Source organism: Lissotriton helveticus, chromosome 3_1, assembly GCF_964261635.1.
Source record: "Lissotriton helveticus chromosome 3_1, aLisHel1.1, whole genome shotgun sequence".
Classification (NCBI taxonomy): domain Eukaryota; kingdom Metazoa; phylum Chordata; class Amphibia; order Caudata; family Salamandridae; genus Lissotriton; species Lissotriton helveticus.
The window spans coordinates 396286118-396294141 of NC_136061.1; the positions used below are offsets into that span (position 1 = coordinate 396286118).

The window sequence follows — 8024 nt, forward strand, 5'->3', positions numbered from 1 at the left end:
CCCAACGCCGGAAACAACGACATCACCCCTTCGCAAGACCTCTGCAACTCCCTCGCCTCCTACTACCACAACAAGATCCCGGACATACACAACAGCTTCAGCACTCAACTGACGCACGCCACGTCCGAACCACCCCCCCCACCACCACCCTCCGCGCCTTGACCCCGATCAGCACCGAAGACACCGTCCGCGCGATGAACTCCATCCACTCCGGATCTCCGACCGACCCCTGCCCCCACCACGTCTTCAACAAGGCCGACGCTGTCATCGCACCCCACCTGCGGGACATCATCAACACCTCCTTCGACACCGCTACCTTCCCAGAGAGCTGGAAGCACGCCGAACTCAGCGCTCTTCTCAAGAAGCCATCAGCCGACCCCACCGACCTCAAGAACTACCGCTCCATCTCGCTGCTCCCGTTCCCTACAAAAGTCATCGAGAAGACCGTCAACAAGCAGCTGGCCGCCTTCCTCGAGACGAACGGATCCCTCGACCTCTCGCAGTCTGGATTCCGGGCCAACCACAGCACCGAGACCGCCCTGATCGCAGCCACCGATGACATCCGAGCACTGCTTGACAACGGAGAAACAGCAGCCCTCATCCTCCTAGACCTCTCCGCGGCCTTCGACACTGTCTGCCACCGTACACTAGTACAGCGTCTCAGCAACGTCGGAATCCAGGAGAAGGCACTGGAGTGGATCACCTCCTTCCTCGCCAGAAGGACACAGAGAGTCCGCCTCCCCCCGTTCAGATCTAAAGCCACCGAAGTCATCTGCGGCGTTCCCCAAGGCTCCTCGCTCAGCCCAACCCTCTTCAACGTCTACATGAGTCCCCTCGCAGCCATCGCACGCCAGCACAACCTCAACATCATCTCCTACGCCGATGACACCCAGCTGATCCTCTCCCTCACCAACGACCCCACCACCGCCAGAGCCAACCTTCACGAAGGGATGAAAGAGGTAGCCGAATGGATGAAGAACAGCCGCCTGAAACTGAACTCGGACAAGACGGAAGTCCTCATCCTGGGATCCTCACCCTTTGCCTGGGACGACTCCTGGTGGCCCCCCGCCCTAGGCAGCGCACCCAAACCAACAGACCACGCACGCAACCTGGGATTCATCCTGGACTCCTCCCTCTCCATGACCAGACAAGTCAACGCGGTCTCCTCGTCGTGCTTCAACATCCTGCGCATGCTACGTAAGATCTTCCGGTGGATCCCCACCGAGACCAGGAAGACGGTCACCCAGGCCCTCGTCACCAGCCGCCTGGACTACGGCAACTCCCTCTACGCCGGAACCACCGCCAAACTCCAGAAGAGACTCCAGCGGATCCAGAACGCCTCAGCACGACTCATCCTGGACATCCCCCGTCGCAGCCACATCTCCGGACACCTGAGAGACCTGCACTGGCTCACGGTCAACAAGAGAATCACCTTCCGTCTCCTCACCCACGCACACAAAGCCCTACACAACCAAGGCCCAGGGTACCTCAACAGTCGCCTCAACTTCTACGCTCCCAAACGCCAGCTCCGATCGACCGGCCACGCCCTCGCCGCCGTCCACCGCATCCGAAGAGCCACCACAGGGGGACGGTCCTTCTCCTACCTCGCTGCCAAGACATGGAACTCCCTCCCGACCCACCTCCGCCTGACCCAGGACCACCTCGCCTTCAGGAAGCAACTCAAGACCTGGCTGTTCGAGCAGTAGCGGACCCCCCTCCCCTAGCGCCTTGAGACCCTCTGGGTGAGTAGTGCGCTATATAAATGCTTTGATTGATTGATTGATTGATTGGGTGAGTCCCCATGAAGACAAGCAGTGAATTCATCCACCCTATAGGTTTGAAATAGGGATATAGTACTCTTGTTTGGAGTGGTTAGCATCCTATGATGCAGATACAGATTCCCAGGAGAAGTCGAGGTACCCTACCTGAATATATCCTTTTCTCTCCCTCTCCCCTTTTTTTGAGAAAGATATAATATATACATATAAGAATTCACTACTTGTCTTTATGGGGACTCACCAATCGGGAAGGCAACTCTCAGTCAATTGAAAATGAAGCAGTCCCTTATCAGTGCAGACTGTGGGTTCCGATTAAAGAACGGGTGCTCTATAAAACTTTGCTGATCAGCCACCGTATCATGCAGAGGAAGGGGCCATCCTATCTTCTGGAACTGCTGAGCTCCTATATCCCGGGACGTGATTTGAGATCTTCCGGGAAGGGGCTGGTGCAGGTTCCTAGATTCAGAAGGGCTCGGGTGGGTGGGCGCTCCTTCCGAGTAAAGGCAGCCCTTCATTGGAATAGACTGCCATCCACAATGCGTTTAGAAACCTCGGAATACAGCTTCCGGACACAACTGAAAACCCTCCTCTTCCCTCCGGTTAAAGAGGGGGGATGTTAGTAGGGGAGAGCTGGAGGGACTGATCTGTCTGACTACCTGGGGCGAGCCACAACAAGTGCGGGGACACACTGATCTCAGTGTAACCAGGCGCTATATAAAACTCATTATTATTATTATTACAACTTCCAATATGATAACATATTCTATTCAAACGTGTGGTCCCAAGGTTTTCATCACAGGCGGAGTCTGCTTTGGCTGGTGAAGATGTGCTATCAGAAGGGTGAATGGCTATATCCTATGTTAGGTCAATGTGCCAATTTGAATGGCTTGTGGGTGAATATTGTTTGTGGTTGATGGGAGAGGCTGCTACACTGTTCCTGTTGCTCAGTAGACACACATGTGTGAAGTAACTGGTTGTAACGGATTTTTGTGTGTGTTTTTGAATGCCGATTAGTGGCATCTGTTGGATATATGGTAGGAGATGTTATGGTTGGGATCAGGTAGTACAATCAAGATCCATTCTGTGCTGCGTTCATTTGGAGGGACCATTAGCCTACTAAATGTAAGCATTAACGAGGGGCTGAAGGAAACAAGCATTGGCAAAGTCATTAGGTCTGGCGTTGCCTGTCTACTTTTTTGATTTTGTCAAGGTGTGCTTTTTTGTCAAGGTTTTTGAAAAACGTTATTGTTGGGGTAGATGCTGGCCCAATAAAAAAAAGTGCCTAAAAGCACAAATATTTTTTGGTCTCAGAAAGCACACTTTCCCTTATTAGCCTTTGTCGCTGAAAGGAACTACTTTGTGTGTGGAGGTGCTCGTTGTGAAAGGGAAAAACATTGTCACTCACAATGAAGTTGCCCAATGACTGAAGTCTTCTGACCCATGCGTCCATGTGGTTTGCAGTAGTCGGATGAAGAAAAATATGAATGACACATTAACAAAGCAATGGATGAAGAGGGCTGCCAGAAAGCCCCTATATATATAATATACATATACTTTTAGTAAAATATTTTTTTTTTTAGCTAACACCAGATCTACATGTCTGACATTGGCTGTGGACATTATGTATTTGCCAATGTTTAGTTTCTTTCTGAATGCTTTTTGTATGATGACACACATTGCATTACTTTATAAATATGAGCCCAAGGAAAACCCTGGGCTGCTAGAGGCACAACAAATGGGCCGTAGGCCTTATGTGAAGTAGACACAAATTCGATCTATAAATTTGCTGCATAAGCAAATAACATTTATTTTCAATGTGTTGCAAGTTCATGAAAAAACATAAGTAACATGTAGATTCATTTTGCGGACTCGCTTCCTACCTCGGAACTAAGGTGACGGCGTTTGTTACAACAGATCTTTTGTCTACGGGCTCACGGAGCCATTTGCTACACTTGACTACGTACGGCTTTCTGGACTTATACCAATGGTCCTTCCAATAGAGGCAGTACAATTTCTGATAAGCGGCGGTTGCCGTGCACTTCCCTCTATATCCCGTAGATACTTCACTACTGGACGCTGTTACTTCAAGATTGATTTTCATCTCCCTCAATATACCCCCTGACGAAGGGTTTAAGTTAAACCCGAAATGCATTGGGATTCTGGATATCAACCTTAATTGTTTAATTGTTACATTCTTTTATGTGTATCTTCCAAGTGGTTAATATATGTATTTGATTATGTGATATTGAACATTCTCTGGTAATACATAGGAACCCGCATATGTATTTTACATAAATGTGCAACATGAATCTACATGTTATTTATGTTTTTTCATGAACTTGCAACACATTGAAAATAAATGTTATTTGCTTATGCAGCAAATGTATAGATCGAATTTGTGTCTACTTCACATAAGGCCTACGGCCCATTTGTTGTGCCTCTAGCAGCCCAGGGTTTTCCTTGGGCTCATATGTATACAGTTGTAACCAATTAGGGAGCAGGGCACACACCCTTAGCACTAGAGAGCACACTAAACTACACAAAAGTGAATAAAGTATCGAGTAAGATTGTCTGACACAGGTGTGCAGATCCACCCTCCTCTACACATTGCATTACAGCATACATTGTCTAAAAGCCAAAATGTATACATTTTAATATAAAAGCACACGTTGCCCCATGCTGTAGTGGACTTAAACCAAATGTGAATGACACTCTAGCAGACCAATCGATGGAGTGGGCTGACTGGCGGCCCCTCTAAGTAAGTGTGTGCGTGTTTATTGTATATATTTTGAACTTACAATAAGGCTTTGGCTAATGCCAGACCTAAAAAAAACACGAGGAGTGCACGGTGCAGGGTGTCAGAGGGAAGGAAACCCTGCCAAAGGAGGGCGCTGTAAGTCTGGAATAAATTAAAGGTGGGAAGGCAGGCTTGGATAAAAAGACAGAGAGCAACGTCTGTGGCAAAGGCCAGGTGAGATGTCAGGCAAGGACACATTAGAGAGGGTGCGGAGGTACTCCGGGGGCTAAGGACACGAGAAAGGACATTCAGGACATAGGGCAAGAGAGAGGTCAGCCTGGGACAGCGGGTCAGGAGATCGGACAGGCTGGAACAAAGACAGTGAGTCGGGAAAGAGGCACGAGGCCAGGAGTGGGGTCACTCTGGGACAATGGAAAGAGCAGAGCCAAGGACAGAAGACACTTAGAGAGAGCAGGCGGCACAGATGAGAGAGTCGAGAGGTCAGCTTGAGGCAAAAGAGAGGGGGGGTCAAAGCTCAGTCTCGGACAATGAACAGGCGAGAGATCTGCGTGGGATACACTGAGAGGCGTGGATGCTGGGGTCAAGAGAGGGGAAAGGAATGTTAGACTGGGAGGAGAGAGAAGGGTACCTCTGGGATGAACAAGAGAGAGAGAGGAGAGAGGCAAGAATAGTCCTCGGGACAGGGAGCATGGTAGGGTTAAGACTGAGGGAGGAAATCGGTATAGAATAAAGGAGGCTCCGGCTCGTATAGAGATGAGGAAGCCAGAGTTGGGGGGGGGGGGGGTGAACATGGAAACAAGCGAGCTTGATGGGTGCTGCAGGATATGGAGGCTCGTGCCCTGTGAGTGCAGCCGAGTTTCGGTCAGACGTTACGGTTTATTCGCCTTCAGCAGGGGGCATCGCCCTGTGTGTGGTTCGTTTGTTTCAGAAAATGCTTGGGACAGACACTTTTGCCTGGGGCTTTGAATATTGCGCTCACAGATAATAGTTTCCAACCCGACCACAGGGAGAGATGCTGCGGAGAGGACGCGGCCGGTGGACCCGTTCCTTATTCGGACGTTCATTGGCGTATGGTATGTCAGGATACAGAACCACCAGCGCAGCACCCCCGTGTCGAGTCCCGTCCCCCGTCCATTCCTCACTGTCCTTCCCAAGCCTGATCCCCGCTTGCCGCTCTAGATCAGGTCGAATGCCGCACCGTCCTTTCAAAAAGTTTCATGAGCCCCACAACCAGAGTGCTGAGAACTCCTAATGCTGACGGGTGGTGTCCGCCCGCCCCCTCGGCGCTCTCGGTTGGCGTGCACGCGCCATCGCTGGTGCAGCGGCTCGCGCCCCAGGTCCACGTATGAGGCGCTCATCTAGTCTAGGTCTTAGCTCTGCATTCTGGACTCGTGGTCCCGATATTATAGAGGAGAAAACGGGGAACGGATCTCGAGATGAAAACTCCAAACTTGAGAGCTCTGGAATGGAATAGGCACTTCTCTGTTGTCTCTTTTAACAGAGAAGCCTTCAGTGGAGAGGCCAATAATTGCAAGGGAAGGACGTGTCAGCGTCCCTCTAACCAGTCTAACCAAGTGTGAGGCACTGATGGGTAAAGTCAAGTGAGAAGTTCATTTAATGCTAAAAACCTGATTACCTAAGGTCACCAGAAACCCCATGTTCCAGAATTGAGGTTTAATTTTAGAAGATAGTTTCTCAGTTGTGTTAGGCTAGTTAGATTAGTTAAAAATCAAGCAAAAATACAATTCCCAGGATGCATCAGGTTGATGTATAAAAGGACAGGGTTCGAGCATGGAGTCATCTGGTCGCTTTGCATACTCCAAGCTCTACGCAGTCCAATGCTACATTTGAGCCACCCGTCTATATAAGGCCCTTCGTTTTGATCCCCGAGTGCAGGACAGGAGTCAAGTGCCGCGTTACTCACCTGCGAGTCACTTCCCTTCCTCGGGACCTAGCACCTCTCTTCTTCAATATCTCTTCTAGGCGCAGGCTCCCTGGAGCCCCAGACCGCGCTGCTCTCCGTTTCCCGGGGCTGGCCGATCCGGCAGTGCCTCCTCCCTCGGGTGCTCCGCGTCCCCTTCACCCTTTTATTCCCCGCCCGTGGGGCTGGCTGACGTGGGAGCCCGGTCCGAACTGCCTCTGACAAGCTTCAGTCTGAGGGATTAGCCAGGGGACGCGAACAAGCCCGAGCAAGAGGGAGGAGAGAGGCTGAGGCACGCGGAGGGGAGAAAGTGAGGGGGGCAGGAGGGGAGGGGGGTGCAGACAACGAGTAAGAGAGGGACTGGATACCGAGAAAAGATCAGAAGTCAGCAAAAGAAAGAGAGAAGGAATGAAGGGGGCGGGGGGGGGGGGGGGGGGGGGGCGAGCGTGGATGAGGAGAGGAGTTGTACAGAAGGAAGAAAAAGAAGAAAGGAAACCACAATGGACGGGTAAAATAAGGGTGAAAGAGACAGAGATAAAGTAATTCTGTCTCTTATGCTGCGCTTATTCACACAATGGCGCACGTTCTGTCTCGTGCCCCGCTTGAGCCTACTTGTGCGACACAAAAGGAAGTTGCATGCCAGAATGAGGGTTAGAGGGCACGCTTATTAAAGAGGGGAAAAGACATGGGGACACCGAGGGCGAGAGTGCCGGGGCGGCCAGAGGGAGTGGCTGAACAGATGTGGGTAGACGGAGGGCGCTGCGGAGAGAAAGGTAGAAGATGGGGCGAGAGGCGTCCGTGACCGCATTACATCACGCCCCCTCTCCTGTGTTCCTTAATGACTGGATGGCCCTAGAATATATTTAAGAAAGTTGAAGAACAGTCTTTAACCCCTACACCTCCTTCACTACCCCCCCCCCCCCCCCATAACAGCCCCCTCTCCAAAGGACAAAAAACTCCAATCACACGTGAAAGATGAGCCCTCGCTTCTTCTAGAGGCCACGTATAAGGAACCCCGGAAGCACACGTGTGCACATGTGATGCGAGCTATGTGACAGCCCCCTGTCAGACGCTGACTCGGTGCTTTCCAAGCAGCTGTGAAGACAGCGGTCTAATGAATACAGGGAGACGTGAAACTCTGGAGAACTGAGGGCTTCAGCAGAAGCTGGGTTATCAGTTGGGCAGGATGCGAGTCCCGCGCGAGGAACTGGTCCTCATTTGTCCCATTCAGGGTTTTAAGTGGGATGAAAACAACTTGGGGTCTCTCAAAGGGATGTGGTCGATCTAATTAGAGCATGGCTTGAAACACATACGTTAGAAATCTCAGCTTAATATTATGTGCCACCCCACTGGTACTTTGTTGCTTCTGTCATTGTATCCAGATATATAATACAACAAGTAACATTACACACACAGCAAGCCAGGACTATTGGCTTTGCTTATGGCTGTTAGTGGCATAAGTTAAATAAGCAACAACAATGGCTCTATGTATAAAATAGTTTGAATGCTTTATTTCTGAAATGATGAGGCTGTGAAAGAACTGTAACAAGTCCCTTTAAAGATACAT

At 50.5% G+C, this 8024-nt stretch overlaps 1 protein-coding gene across 1 annotated transcript in view; it reads right to left on the reverse strand.

Annotated features, from left to right (window-relative positions):
• Positions 1 to 6719, reverse strand: part of SERPINF1 (serpin family F member 1) — a 61406-nt gene extending 54687 nt beyond the window's left edge. The window contains exon 1 of the mRNA XM_078680152.1: positions 6461 to 6719. The gene's annotated coding sequence lies outside the window, so the exon portion shown is untranslated. The remainder of the gene's footprint in view (positions 1 to 6460) is intronic.
• Positions 6720 to 8024: the final 1305 nt, after the last annotated feature.